Source organism: Cricetulus griseus, chromosome X (genome assembly GCF_003668045.3).
Source record: "Cricetulus griseus strain 17A/GY chromosome X, alternate assembly CriGri-PICRH-1.0, whole genome shotgun sequence".
Taxonomy (NCBI): Eukaryota; Metazoa; Chordata; class Mammalia; order Rodentia; family Cricetidae; genus Cricetulus; species Cricetulus griseus.
The window spans coordinates 116,453,282-116,469,528 of record NC_048604.1 but is presented as its reverse complement, the minus strand read 5'-3'; positions in this window follow the sequence as shown (position 1 = coordinate 116,469,528).

The following is a 16,247-nucleotide window of genomic DNA, read 5'->3' as shown; positions in this document are numbered from 1 at the left end:
ATTTTAAGTAAGTACCATATTCTTAAACTGAGAAAAATAATTTAATCCATGAGCTTCTTCTCTGAAAAAAAGAAGCTAATACTGATAATTTCACAAATGGGCACAAAAGAATATTGGTCAGTCTATGACCTTTACCTTAGAACTTTCAAGAAACAGAAAGACCTTCACCAGACTGGACTGATGAGATGGTATAGGCCAGAGACCAACCTCCATTGGAGACACAATCAAATTATGCTGCTCAATGGAGAAAGCAAGATGTCGTTGTGAAACCTAAAAATCTTAGGTATTCAGGAAATTCTCTCTCTCTCTCTCTCTCTCTCTCTCTCTCTCTCTCTCTCTCTCTCTCTCTCCCTTCCTCAAAACACACACACACACACACACACACACACACACACACACACACACACACACACACTACATGAAGAAGTTTGCATCCTTTAAGTTCTTAGTGAGTGCTGTGTGACAGCTAGCTTTTAATGCATTCTTATTCTGAACTTACTTCATTTCATGTCTGTCTCTCTTGCCTTCTCCACCAGAAGAGAAGGAACTTAAGGTGAAAATTGTATCTCCAATCTCAACTTTATTCACCACATTAATCAGAGTAATACATATTGAGCGCTTGACATATATACAATCCTATTCCAGGTGTTTTGCACTCATTTTTCTCAATACTCTTTTCAACTTCCACATAGAAGGTACAGAACCATTTTATGAAAGAAAAACCTAGGCAAATAGCAGGTTTGTAGAAAATTACCGCTGAGTGACCTAAACAAATGGAGCCCAATGATAAGTTAGTAAAAACTATTAGCAAATGAGCTACAGCAAGTGATGTTTCCTTAATTATTCTGTATTTTACTTACCTTTAGTCAATAAGTGTAATGGAGACAAGTATTAGCTTCCAATATCCATTTTCTCTTCTTTAAAACAAAGCCGTGACTCTCAACTTCTAGAATTCCTTGAAACTTGGTATGACTTCATGTCTAAGTGCTTGCCAGTAAAATTTGTATATAGAAGTATTGTCTGTTATTTATTGAGGGAAAAGTGTTTAAATGAAAGTGGCATGACCATATTCTTTTCCATCCTCTTTCCCGCTGCTCAGAATATTTATGTAATACTGATATTCAGTGACTATTTTGGATCACAAAGTAATCTTTGGAATTAAGACCACATATAAGTGAACAGAATAAATGTGTGTTGGTACCTGATATTGCAAAGATACTATACTACTTCTGCTTTCCTGCATCCAACCTTCTTTTATATTAAAGAAACCTCAACTTCTAGCTGTTTTAAGCCACTGAGAGATAACACTGAGTCTTGAGCAAGCTAACAGTTGATACATCTACAGTGACAAAAATGTTCCTTTGAGATGTAATAAAAAGGAGTATATATATACGCAAAGGCCATCAAGAAGTTATTTAAAAACCTGCCATTGTGTTGACAATGAAATTTTCTCATTTTAGAGCAATACACTTTTGTAAGCCATAGTGGGAAATCACACTTATCTCTAATTCTACCAGCCTGAGCTATTGTTATTGATAATTTTGATGCACACGGCCCTTTAAAATGGGTACACAGGACATCAATTCTTACTGTAGATATGAATTGTAGAAATCACATTGTCTGACATTTTAGTGTCAGTATCCCTTTAGTAGCACCCTTCCCTGAATCCTAGGCAGTCCTTTCTTTGAATAGTTCCAGTGATGAAGAGCTCAAAGACTCATTAAATGCTTTGCTCCATGGTTGGAGCTAATGTATTCAAAATTCTATATTTTATTAATGAAAATTTGCCAATTTGATCTCTGAAGCAACCAAAATTGAATTTACTATTTCTCTATCATCATGTTCAATTAAACATTGGAAGTTAAATATAACAGCTGTATTCTCCAGGAGCCAAATCTGTGTGCCAAGCATTGTGGCAGGAAAAGAATCCAGGTGACATATGCTAATGGAAAATTTGGATGAGAATCAAGATTGATACCTCAAAAAGATTTTGTAGGGAGAGGAGGGTGTGGCCAACTAAACGTGGAAGGTCAAAGAATCAGGCATCAATTATTGATGTCTTCCTTGAGGTACCTATTGGTCATCTAGAGACAGGAAATAGAGTGAAAAAATGTGTATCTGGAGAAGAAAAGGATGTTAATTCATTCTGTCCCTTCAATGCAGCTGTTTAAGACAGTAGAGGGATTTGGGCACTCTGCTTTTGATTTGTGTTCTGGCCTAAGAAGCAGAGAACAGTACATCCTACTTTAAATAGTGTCAGCAACCCTGGGAAGTGTGGTAAAAGCAATACAAGCACACAAAAAAGTAAGGGGTAAGGAAAACTGAAATGAATCCTTAGGACTTCCTGATGCTCAAACTGAGCAATGTGAAATGCTCTCTTTTTTCTCAATTACTTAGTCTAAATACCTTCAGACTATCATAGGGTGTGAGAACCGGATGTACTTCACCTATCTCCAAACTTGGGATCTTACTGTGCTCTGACCCCATGTAAAAGAAGAGTAAATTAGTTGGTTGAATATGCTGCAAGAGAGTACTAGTAAGCCTTGATGGCAGAAAAAGAAGAGACTCTCCTATGGGAGAATAGAGCCTCAGGCTTTCTGCTTCAACAGTGTTTCAAAGACAGCCACACCTAAGCATTGACTGGCCCATTAACACAGTGAGTGTTTCACCCACTTGAAAATATCAGAATCTGGTGACTCCAAAGCAATGCACCTCCCTTTCTGCAAACTGTAAGAGAAAACAGGCTATTATGCCTCCACTAATTTATACTGCTAAAGCAATCATAGCATTTGGACACTTTGCAGACTTGATGCTTTGTGTTGCACTTGAGACCAATTAAATCCCCCAGGTCATATTCATAAGAACTTCTGAGATCTCCTCCATTTTATATTTACATAATTAAATTATTAACCCTTAATGTGAAATTTCCACTTATCCCTGTTAGACTTAATACTGTTGCCTTTGCTTCCTAATTCTAATCTAGGACAGTCTTTGAATCTGCATTCTGTCATCTAACATATTACGCAATACCCAGTCTAACCATTTCTTCAAGCATTAGTTCATGTCTAAACTTTTTTCTCCATTTTTTAATTTGAATTAGAAACAAGATTGTTTTACATGTCAATCCCAGGTCCCTCTCCCTCCCCTCCTCCCCCTTCCCCCGCAACTAACACCCTACCTATCTCATACCCATTCTGCTCCCCAGGGAGGGTGAGGCCTTCTGTAGGGAGTCTTCAGAGTCTGTTGTATCCTTTGGGATAGGGCCTAGACCCAACCCTTGTGTCTAAGCTCAGGGATTATCCCTCCATGTGGGGTGCCTCCCAAAGTCCATTCCTATGCCAAATTTATGCCATAGATTTCCAAGGTCTCCTCATTGACACCCACATTCAAGGGGTCTGGATCAGTCCCAGGCTGGTTTCCCAGCTATCAGTCTGGGAACCAAGAGTTCTCCCTTGTTCAGTTCAGCTGTTTCTGTGGGATTCTCCATCCTGGTATGGACCCCTTTGCTCATCACTTTCCCTTCTCTGCAACCGGATTCCAGTTCAGTTCAGTGTTTAGCTGAGGGTGTCTGCTTCTATTTCCACCAGCTGCTGGATGAAGGCTCTAAGATGGCATATAAGTTAGTCATCAATCTCATTGTCAGTGGAGGCCATTTAAGGTAGCCTCCTCTCTGTTGCTTAGATTGTTAGCTGGTTTCATCTTTGTAGATCTCCAGACATTTCCCTAGTGCCTGATTTCTCTTTAAACCTATAATGTCTCCTTCTATTATGGCATCTCTTATCTTTCTCTCCTCTATTCTTCCCCCAACTCAACCTTCCTGCTCCCTCATGTCCTCCTCACTCCTCCTCTTCTCCCCTTCTCATTCTCCTAGCTCTATCTCCCCTCCCCCATGCTCCCAATTTGCTAAGATCGTGTCCCTTTCCTTTTTTCTGGAGTACCATGTCTAAATTTAATTCAAGTATTTTGGAGATCTCTATCTAAATAGTTGATGAAAGTAAGGAAAGAAAGTGGCTAATATAAGATCTTAGAGCCAAGGGCATTGAAGTGATGGCTCAGTGGTTAAGAGCACTGGCTATTCTTCCAGAAAACTAGGGTCCAATTCTCAGCATGATAGCTCACAAACATCTGTACCTCCAGTTCCACGGGATCCAACACCTTCTTCTGGCATCTGTGGGCACCAGGCACACACATAGGGCACAGACATTCATACAGACAAAACAACTACTCCCATAAAATAAAACTAAAGATGAAAATAAAACAACTGCTACCCGAAACCCAAGTTGACATAGATCTAATTTATGTGTATCTAGTGTTTGTGTGCATTTTCTTCAAGTAGTTGGGAAAATCCTAAGCAACAGAATTCTTTGGACTTTATTCATTTATGTTGCTTACAAAGACATCCTGACTATCATACAGTGGTTTAAATCATGCATGGTTGGGCAGCTGTGGCACATGCCTTTAATCCCAGCATGCAGGAGCCAGAAGCAGATGGATCTCTGTGAGTTTGAGACCAGCCTGGTCTACACAGCTAGTTCCAGGACAGCCAGGGCTACACAGAAAAACCCTGTCTTAAAAAACCAAAAACAAAAAAGAAAGAAATCATGCTTTTCTCATTATTCTGTCAATCCTGGGACCATGTTTTTAAATTTTTTTTTCAAAGAAAGCTAGAACACTTACTTTCCTTCTTAATTATATATCAATACTGTATCAGAGAAATATATTAATAAAATTGTTTGTTGCCATCCTTGTCTCCAAGAATCCACCTTTTCCTGTGGACATGTGACAGTTTATATTCTAGTCAACATGTATCAAGCCTAGAACAAAGACATTTTATAACTAGTAGCAATATTTTCTTATGTCCACTTGCCACTCAGAAGCTTGTCATAAAAGCAGAGTAATAAGCAATTTTATCAGTTTGTTCATGTATTTGCATTTTGTATATATTTGCATTTTATATCTGGTGCCCCATAACTGTTAAAATTAACTAAACTAAATACATACTTTGACTTACCATTATTCTGAGTGATGTGTCCTTAAATTAATAATTAGATTTAAGGTATACTTATTATGAAGGTAAACAAAAGTACAATCAACTGGAAAATTGTTCTTCGACGCAGCCACCATTAAATAAAACTGTTCTTAATACAGCATATACATGGAGAAACATGAGATAAATTTACCAAAATATGATATACTATTATTTTTAGTTATTTATTTATTTTATGTGCATTGGTGTTTTGCCTGCATGTATGTCTGTGTGAGGGTATCAGATCCCCTGGAACTGGAGCTACAGACAGTAGTGAGCGACCATGTAGTTGCTGGGAATTGAACCCAGGTCCTCTGCTAAAAGCAGCCCATGCTCTGAACTGTTTAGCCATCTCTCCAGCCCCATGATATCCTATTACTAAACATTGTAAATAGATCTTATACCCCTTGAGGTGTCATTCACTTTAAGGAAATTTATAATATTTCCACAAGTACTTGTAAATGAATTATTTAAAACAAGAAGTTGTGGCACACTGTGCTGACAACTGAGCCTGGGTACTAGACAAGCCAACCTGGGATTTCAAGGGCTAGTTTTATTTTACAAACAACGATAGTGCATATTGTCATAGAAAAGATTAGGAATGGATATCCTACCAAAAATCCATTCAGTCTCCAGTCCAACTAGCTCTGGTTTCCTCAAGGCTCTCATCCCCGCATGCTTACCTCTCCACTGTCTGCTAAGTATTCACTCCCATGCTCATTAGCCTCCTAGGCTCCAGGCCTCCATTTCCCTTACCTAGCTCTATTCACACCTGGATAAGGACCTAGCACTCTTACCGAAAGCAGCAAGCCGAAGATGGCACCGAGTCCCCCACTGTTTGGCTACCTGTGATGTGATCCATACACTGCTGACAAGTTCAGAATCAAGGTTAGAACAATGAAAGTGGCGCCTGGGGTTGACCTCAAACATGCAATGCTTACCCGTGTCACTTGTTTCTTAATCTTATCTTTCAACAAGGGTTCTTTGTAGCCCTATTGTGTGTGCTTAACTCAGAAAGATCTGCTTCTAAAGCTACTCTCTGTCTGCACATCTGGAGCTGACATAGTAGACTTACACAAAATATACTCTGTATCCCATTTGCTTCAGCGAGGCTTGAATGCTCACTGATATGTGACAGCGCCTTGGAGCCAAACATTTTTAATGGCCTCCTTGCTTTGGGGATATTTGCCTTCATGAGATACACCTACCGCTGGGTGGAAGGGGAGGACTGACTCCAGCAAGTCTTCATTTGCCCTCCACATACACTTTAGCTGCACCCCATCCTGCTGCCACATAACAAATAATGTAATAAATAAGTAAATATATGGAGAAGACAAGCCAAGTGGGTGAAAATGAACTAAGAAAATGCAGTTGTTCACTGCATGAGACAAAGAAGGGGGAGAGGAGGAATGGAGGGAGAGAAGATAAGAGGACGTGGGAGAGAGCCATTTCCTCAGTTTTTCCTACTATCTGTTCCTTCACCCTTGACTCTTACTCCCACTTAAGACATCCTTATGAAGCTAGGCAGTGGTGACGCCCGCCTTTAATCCCAGCACTCAGGAGTCAGAGGCAAGAGAATCTCTGTGAGTTCGAGGGCAGACTGGTCCACAAAATGAGTTCCAGGACAGCCAGGGCTGTTACACAGAGAAACCCTGCCTCGAAAAACAAAAACAAACAAAACAACAACAACAACAAAGACATCCTTTATGAAAATGTAGGGAAACATTAAATATTTCTAATTCCCACATACCATCAATAAACAGCAAGTGTCATAAGAATGACTAATTTAGTCAGATGAAATGGCTGAGTAGGAAAAAGCACTGCCACCAAACCTGACAACTAAGTTTAATTCCTAGGAACCACATGGTGCAAGGACAGGACCCAAGCAAATTTTCCTCTGACCTCCACATGCTGACCTTGGCACAATCACCTCCACCCCTAGATAGATAGATAGATAGATAGATAGATAGATAGATAGATAGATAGATAGATAGAGGATTTTTTTGTTTTTCAAGACAGGGTTTCTCTGTGTAGCTTTGGAGCCTATCCTGGCACTTGCTCTGGAGACCAGGCTGGTCTCCAACTCACAGAGATCCGCCTATCTCTGCCTTCCAAGTGCTGGGATTAAAGGTGTGCGCCACCAACGCCCGGCAGATAGAGGAATTAAAATTAAAGAAATCACTCATTTATCATGTCAAATTTGTAGGAAGACCATGATTCCCTTTTCTTCATCCTCAAGTCATTCTTGAAACAATGTGGGAGGCACTTGGACCCACTTCACACACATCCTTGGCAAACAATTAAGCTTCAAGTGTCTTTGTAAACTTCCTCCTGCTCAATACCAACAAGAAGCTGGTACAAAGAGTGAGATGACCAACATGGAAAAGAAAGCTCTCATTGGACGAGATGGAAAAGACTTCATTACTAGTTCTCCAGACCTAGTCACAAGTTCAGCCTGGGAAAGCCACAAAGCCTTTCTGAGCTTCAACTTTCTCTTCTATAAAATGGTTTGAGGGCCCTGTTTTCTTTGTAAATTAAAACTACACCACTCTCAGACAGGTCACACAATGCAAAATGGACCTTCTCAATGACACTTAACTGTTCCATTGCCTTCATTCTAGTGCCTTCACTTTCCCAGCTCCATCATTCTCAAACAAATGATTTGATGACTTACTATGGGCTAGAGATGAAAAGCTCACTCTAGTGGCAATATCTCTCATCCCCAAAATATTCTTGTTGCTTTTTTTCACCTACCTTAGACTGCTACAGTGGTTCTTAGTCTATCTTAATGAAATCCGATGTTATCTAAAGACCACCTTCAACAAATTTCTAGTTCTCAATAAGGCTTCACTTTTCCTTCCCCTCTTTAAGATACAGTCAAAGTAAGAAACTTAGACTTTTTCGACAGGACATGGCATCAGCATATTTTGGATCCCAACTTTTATTAAGTTCTAGAATCACTGCACTTGTGTATTTTTAAAAACTGTTTACCACCATGAATGTCAAAAACATATTAAATGGCTAGGAAACCAGCTCTGTGGCCAGCACATGCTTAGAACACACAGGATTCTGGGTTCAGAGGTAGGCAATACAATATATACATATGAAAGGATAGAATAACTCTGAGCTAGCCACTGCTTCTTGTAAAACATCTTCATGAAGAATGACAATTGATATCCTGCTAAGTTTGTACTATCCTCCCTCCCTTCCTCTCCCTCTTTCTTTCTTATGCAGTGCACAACTGTCTTTTCTTAGTTCATTATCACCTATCTGGCTTGTCTGCCCTATCTTGTTTACTTATTTATTTTTGCATTTATTTACACTGTGAAAGGGGGTATGCAGTTGAAGTGCATGTGAAAGGCAAAGGAAGACTTGTTGGAGTCAGGCCTCTCCTTCTATCCAGGGATCGAATTGAGCTTGGCAGGCTTGGAAGCAAATGCCAGCCTTTACCTGATGGACCATCTGGAGGGCCCTTGTATGCCTTCTTAACCCTCACTTCCACTCAGCACCTCTTCTTTGGGTATATCTTATGAAGGTAAAGTACCCCCAAAGCAGAAGGACCATACAGAGCAGCTTGGTCAGGAGCCACCATGTGCAAGGAGAAGATATAAACACCTGTGTTTAACAACTCAGTGAAACTACCAAAAGATGTCCCATCATCCTACATACACCACTAAACATAAAAAGACAACTTTCAACTATGCTTCCCATTGGACTCTTCTAATGCACTGAACTTCACCGATGGCAAAGCTACCAGGCCTAATTGCCAAATTAAAGATGATTTTTAATCTGGAATGCAACTGTATAGTGACAGTGGAGACAGATAGGTAGCTTCCATAAGATTCCTGCAGTTAAGCTGCCAAATATCAGGCAGACTTTTCATCTAAGAATTCAAAGAACACCTTCAAATTTACGTTAAATGTATTGCCTTACAACTACTAAAATGATTTAACTTGGTTTATATTCCTCAGAGACACCTGAATACTCAAATATTATTAGTTTGTCACTAATCATCTCTCATTTGTGCCTTTTGTAGCAATTTCATCTGCTCATCTTGGCTTCAGATATGTATATGAAATTTAAATTCATACCATGAAATCAGGTGTGGTGGCACACATCTGTAATTCCAGCATTCGAGAGTCAGAGGCAGGCAGATCTCTGAGTCTGAGGCCAGCCTGGTCTCCAGAGTGAGTTCCAGGACAGCCAGGGCTATGTAGAGAGACCCTGTCTTAAGAAAACAAAACAGGCCGGGCGTTGGTGGCGCACGCCTTTAATCCCAGCACTCAGGAGGCAGAGGCAGGCGGATCTCTGTGAGTTCGAGACCAGCCTGGTCTCCAAAGCGAGTGCCAGGATAGGCTCCAAAGCTACACAGAGAAACCCTGTCTCGAAAAAACCAAAAAAAAAAAAAAGAAAACAAAACATAAAAATTTGTACCATGATCGTTCATTTACCCAGGATGTGTAACAGATAATCCCCAACTATGAAGAATGTGCTTTAAATGAAGAATTTGTCAACATGCCTTTGGATTAGCTGAAGGAAGCCTAATAAGCACAATATTCAAAATAATTAACTTTATACCAACATAACCACTTGGTCCCTAACAAGAGAAGCATTCTCAATGAAATGGTGTGTTAACAGATCTTGAGTCATACCTACCTTCACTTGTATGTATCCCCAAAATGTCTTAGCACAGAAGTAACTTCTGATGATGACACACATTGGCTGATGGGCAGACAGTCCACAAAAGTAGCCAAGCATATGAAAATCTATTGAAAGTCACTAGATAATCATCCTGCTATACTCATAGACCAGTGTCTAACATAATCTTCATCAGAGAGGCTTCATCCGGCAACTGATGGGAGCCAATGCAGAAATCCACACCAGAACATAAGGTGTAACTCAGAGAATCCAGCAGAAGAGGGGAGTGGAAGAAGGAGCCATAGGGGATTGAGGGCACTCCAAGAGCACCCACATAATCAACTAACCTGGGCTCATAGGAGCTCACAGAGACTAGAGAGAAAATCAGGGAGCCTGTATGTGTCTGACCTCGACCCTCTGCATATATGTTACAGTTGTGTAGCTTGATGTTCTTGTGGGACTCCTAACAGTGGGATCAGGGGCTGTCTCTTACACTTTTGCCTGTTTGGGGGACCCTTTTCCTCCTACTGGGTTGCCTTGTGCAGCCTTGGCATGAGTGTTTGTGTCTAGTTTTATTGTAACTTGTTATACCATGTTTGGTTGATGTCCCTGAGAGGCCTGCTCTTTTCAGAAGGGAAACAGAGAAGGAATGAATCTGGAGGAGAGCAGATGTTTAGAGGGGGGAACTTGGAAGAGAAGAGGGAGGGGAAACTGTGATTGGGACGAAATACAAAAGTGAAGACTAAATAAATAACAAAAATTGTAGTCTGAGAGTAGATAACAGACTAAACTATTAAACTGAACAGCTCTCTGACCTTTAAAAATGCCAACAAGCTTTAAAAACAGAAGAATCTTGAATAAGGGAAACAACATTTGTGCTTTATGTTTCACTGTTAGGAATTTCTCCTAAAATGATTCTAAATATATGTAAATCTACATTATATTGCAAATGCTAGAAACACACTCCATTTCCAACTGTTGGTCAATGATGTTTCACATCTGCATTCTATAGAAAGTACACAAGAGAATTGTAGATCTCTTAATTCCTACACAAAGTATATGATATAGCCAATACTACAGCCATTTTGTAGAAAATGAAATTGACATCGCTTGCCGTTTCACAGTAGTGGAAACTGGAGGAATGAGGTTCTGCATTGCAATCTTTTTAATCCAAGACACTTAGCTACATAGCACCTCTCTTCTGGAGAATATTTCACATTAAAATTAACGTTCAATGACAGTATAAAATTTTAATGAATCAAGATTGCTTAGGAAATTATATGTAATTGATTAAAATTGTGTAATGCCCACATATTGGAAAAAAGGTTTTCATGAAATATGCCAAATACTAAAAGTGTTTGTTTTTGGGGCGTTGCTTATGGGAACCATTATCTTCTACTTTATAAATTATCCATTTTGCCAAAGAGAAAGCCAGTAATTTTGAGTAAAAAAAGATAATATGGTAGAAATGAAAAACTCAAAGGACTAAGTAAAACTGGCCCTTGAGAGCCACCTTTGTCCTATAGAAACAAACATGGATGGAGACATTAGTAGCTAGCCTTAGTTTGCTGTGAAGCCACCCTCAGAGTGCCATTGAATTTGCTTTGCTAGATCCCAAAGCCATGTATGTTTGTTTTCATTTCTGGGACAACATCTATCCAGCATCACCCAGATGAATCAGGTTGTTTTTGTTGCTGTTGTCGTTTGGTGTACAACCCTATCTTTTGCTGCACAGGTTGCAAAGGGAAGCCAAATGCCTCCCTCCTCATTCTTTCTAAGAAGTACTACATACCTTCTGGAGCTTATGACACTGCTTGGTCTTCTCATGGTAGAGATCCATGTAGATGACCTTAACAACAGTGCTAAATCAAGCAGCTCATACCTCTCAGTCTGAATCACTACAGGCATGTCACATGACAAGCACTGTACCTGTTCCTTGATGCAACCTGAGCTAAAGAAATGTGGCCATGTGTTGAAGGCAAGTTCACACTACTGCATGCAGATCATTTTTTTATGACTGGTGTTTTCTTGGTTGCTTCAGATGCTTGACCTGAACATGCCAGCAAAGGATAATTGCCAGGTAGAGGTTTGTGGCTCTGTTGTTACCGCATTGTTGTAGAAGCTTCTCAATTGGAGTCAAAGGCATTAATTAAGCTGTGGCAGAGAAAACATTCTCAGCCTGTTGGAGACTGAGCAACATAAATGGGGGATTGAATTGATTTTTTTCTCTTTTGCCATCTCTTCTGTGACTTGATCACACAGACACACTGAGCTCTGTGCTCAAACCATTCATTCTGATTTACAACAGGATTTCTCTACAGATGGTAGAGCCATCAATTAAAGGTCTGTGACTGTGGCCTTATCAATTCACTACCCTTCCAGCTGCCAGTTGGCTACAAATGATCTCACTTCTCAGCCTGTTCCTAGCACATGAATTGGGGTTACTTTTAACCTCCATTGCTGCTCCCACTCAGCCTTATTGTACTTATTTGATGAAAATGCAGTTAACTACATTTTCTACATATTCATGAGCTATTCAAGTTGGATGAGCTTTGTGAAATTGTAGGAAGAGAGAAGATGAAGAAAAACAGAATCAGCTTTTATTACTATACCACCATCCAAACAAGACAACAAAAATAAGATGGCAGTGATTAAAACCCCCATGTTCTCACATGGAAGAGACAGTTGGATAAAGTATATCATAAATTATTCAGGCCAATGTATAGGACAAGATGCATAAATCCTTCAGATGAGATCATTACAAATTCACCTCTCCAAATTTTTCTGAAATTATGATGCACTCCTTCTTCAGAAAGCCACCCTTCAGTTCTCTGGACTCAGCAGACAAGAAGTCTTTATATCTATGAAGTTATTATCTGTCTCATCAAAGTCTATTCTTTCCTGTCTCTCCTCAAACATGGAGCAGCACTTTTAAAGGAGTCCATCACTTCTTGCTTCTTTGCTTTTGCTTGTTCTTAATTCTTCTGACTACATGTGGCAGAAACATTTGTTGTCATTATTATTCACCCCTATTATTTTGAGCTCATAAATGACCTTAAGATCAGATCTGAATGAATTGACTCCAGGTCATCAAAAAGAACAATCTTACACGTGCAGCTAAATTGAATAGGTGGTCCAGATACTACAGGGCATTCCCATTCCCATATCCTGCTTATTAACATCTTCTGTTGATGTGGTATACATGTCACAGTTTATGAACCAATTTTATACCTTATATTTTATATTTCTTTGCTCTTTAATGTAAAGTTCCTTTTCTTCTCCAGGATCAATCCCATGAAGGCTACCTCATTACATTTAGTAATCACGTCTGCGTAAGCTCTTCTTGGCTATGACAGTTTCTCAGATTTGCCCTGTCTTCCATGACTTTGACCATCTGGAAGAATACTGGTTGTGCATTTTGCAGAACACCTCTCTATTGCACTTTGTCTGCTTTATTCAAGATTAGACTCGGGCTATGCATCTTGGGGAAGAACACCACAGAGGTAAGGTAGCACCACATCACTTCAGGAGCATATACAATTAATGACTACCACTGTTGATGTAGACCTTGATAATCTGGCAAATGTAGTACTTGCTCAATTTTTTCTGTAGTTTACATTATAGAGCTCATATTTATTTCCTTTATTTCAGTATAATTTGCATACAGTAAAATGAATTTTCCCATCTTAAGTGTACATTTTGACAAGGATTGATGAACAATGCAGTAGTTCTTAACTAGGGCTGATTTCTACTAATCATTCAGAGGGCATTTAACATTTTTTAGTAGATAGAAGAGGGAATGTATACAATCAGCATCTATCTAGTAGGTAAATGCTCTGTAATACATAGGACAAGAAAGAATTATGTAACCCATAATGCCAACTGTGCTAATTTTGAACCATTTCAACATGCCAGAATCATCTCAAACATCTCTTATGGTTCTCTGCAACCCATTTTGTCAGCATTTTCCCCCTAAGAAACACTATTCTGCAGTTTTGTTTTATCCTGTTGTTTTTTTTTTTTAAACTAGAGGTTAGTTTCTCCTGTTCTGAAATGTTATAATAAAAAAAAGAAATAATACTTCAGTCCTTCTTTCATCTCTGGTTCCTTTTATTCAGCAAAAGACTGAGATTCATTCATATTATCATACTTAAAGCAATGTGTTTCTTTTTGTTAACTACTAGTCTATTCTTCATTCCTGGATAGTTGGGTTGGTTCCAGTTTTGAAAATTTAGAAATAAAATGAAAACCATGTAGAAGTGTTTAGGTAGACATGTGGATTTAGTTTTCTTGGATGACTATTTCGAAATGGAATTGCTGGGTCATGTGGTAAATATACATTTAACTGAGTTTATAATTTTAAAATCAGAAAGATGACATAATTGTAGGTTATCTTATTTGGGGGTCATGTTGATTCTTTTACTATTTCTGCTTCTCAGCTCAGAAATAAGTTTTAAATTAAATGAGAAAGTGATGTCAGAGACATCTCCATCTATTCTTTCCATCCCCAGGCAGAACTCTTTGGAATAGGTGATCAGACTTCATCAATTCTTCTCTGACTTACACTTTGCCTTGATGGCTCTTAAGATCAGAACCAGAAACAGCTGTATCTCTGGTTCTTTGGGTAATGTGTGTTTGATTTTTTTTTTTGAGAAGATGTTTCTAGAAAATGGCCTGCGGTATTGGCAGTTGTGAGAACAGATCTAACTTCTGCTTGGAACTGCTATAAATTTTTAAAACAAACCAAACCCTAACATCACAATATGGCTATGTAAGGTACCTCCAAGCCAAATCCATTAGATGGGGAATAAAATATTTATTATGATCTGAATGAGACAACAACAAAGAAAGGACTTTTCATTTTCCTTAAAGTTATACTACCCAAACTTTGGGTGTTGATATTTTTACAGGTTTGGAAATTTAATATTGGATTATATAAAGGATCCCAATGGGCATCAAAGAAAAAATGCAAAATTTCTTTTAAAAAACTAAAATATTTTTAAAATAAATAGCCTATGCTACTAATTGAGAGAAATTAAAATTATTTATAATCTCATAAAATTATCTTTTACCATAGAAAATAAGAAATAATATTTCAAATGTTTTACAAATTCATTCCCAAGGATGAAAGCCTTCAAGAAGCATTGGCAAAATTGTTAACTTCATGATGACACTAAGCAATTTAAATAGTGACAGCAAAGAACTGAGAGCAGTGAAAGGAACAAAGATCCAGAAGTTGAAAAAACTAAATTCTAACCTTGCTTCTGTCACAAACCAATTGATAAAAAAAAAAAAAATACTATATCCAGGCATGGAGGTGCACACCTTTAATGCCAGTACTCAGGAGGCAAAGGCAGACCTACCTTTGTGAGTTTGAAGTCAGCCTGGTCAACAGAATTCTGGGCCAGTTGGGGCTACATAATGAGTCCCTGTCTCAAAAACAAAATAAAAACCAAAACAAACTACAGTATTGATAAAAAAATGTATATGGATACAACGCACACATTGAATCCTATGAGTTTATTACAGATTAAAGATTTTTTATCAGTCACATTATCTACTTTTTGAAACATATATACAAATAATACATTATATTCATAGAAGCAACCCTTTAGCTAGAATGGTTTTAATTCACTTTAAAGTGATCCTGGCAAGGAAGAGCATTAGGTTAGACAGATATATGAAGTTATATTCTTTTGTAGAGTTCCTGCCTCAACTTATAAACATTTAATACTAAAATATCTTTACTATTATTGTTTTTAAGCTACAGTCTGATGAGCTAACATCTTATTTCAAGGTAGATTTTTATCTTGCACTATTTATTGTAAGGTTAAACACTCATATGACACTCTCATGTTTACTAAGTGGTTAAACATCATTGCAAGCTATTTCTCACAGGAGACTTTTTAAAGTCAGCCTGGATTATTTAAAGGACTAGAAAATGCATTGGGAAAAATTGTGTACAAACGGAGTTAGCTTTGTAAGAAATAATTGCCCTCACAATCTGAAGCCATCAGAAGAGACTAAGAAGGTTACAGCTATTGTCACAGCAAGCTTTTGGCAGGCTACATTGGTTCTTTTCCTAAGAGCTAAATAAGGACATATCTTTGGGTCATTCTGTTTCATATAGTCAAGATTATTATTTTTGCCTCTCCTCATATCACATTTCTTTTTTATATCTGGGTCTTCAGTATTTGGAACATCACTTCCCATACAAAAACCTTTATTCAGGTGACCATTTTAAGTCCTGAAACTCATCTGCTCTGTAGCTGGAGAAAAACAACCATGGGAGAACATTTCTGGGGTGATCCTAGTAGTACAAGTCTCAGTGTCTCCTTTAGCTTGAAAATTTTTATAAAAGCTCTAATTCACCCTAGGAACAGATGGAAATAAGCAAGACCATCTGAAAGTTATATTTCCTGTAAAAATGAAACCTTGAGTTGTTTGGTTTAAGTAGTTAAAGTATTCACTTTGGAGAGCAGAGCGCCTTAATTTTTTTTTGTTTGTTTTTGGCATTTTAACTTTCATGATTTCAAAATGAAAGATATTGTCCTTTGACATTGAGTAAAGTTTAGATGTTATA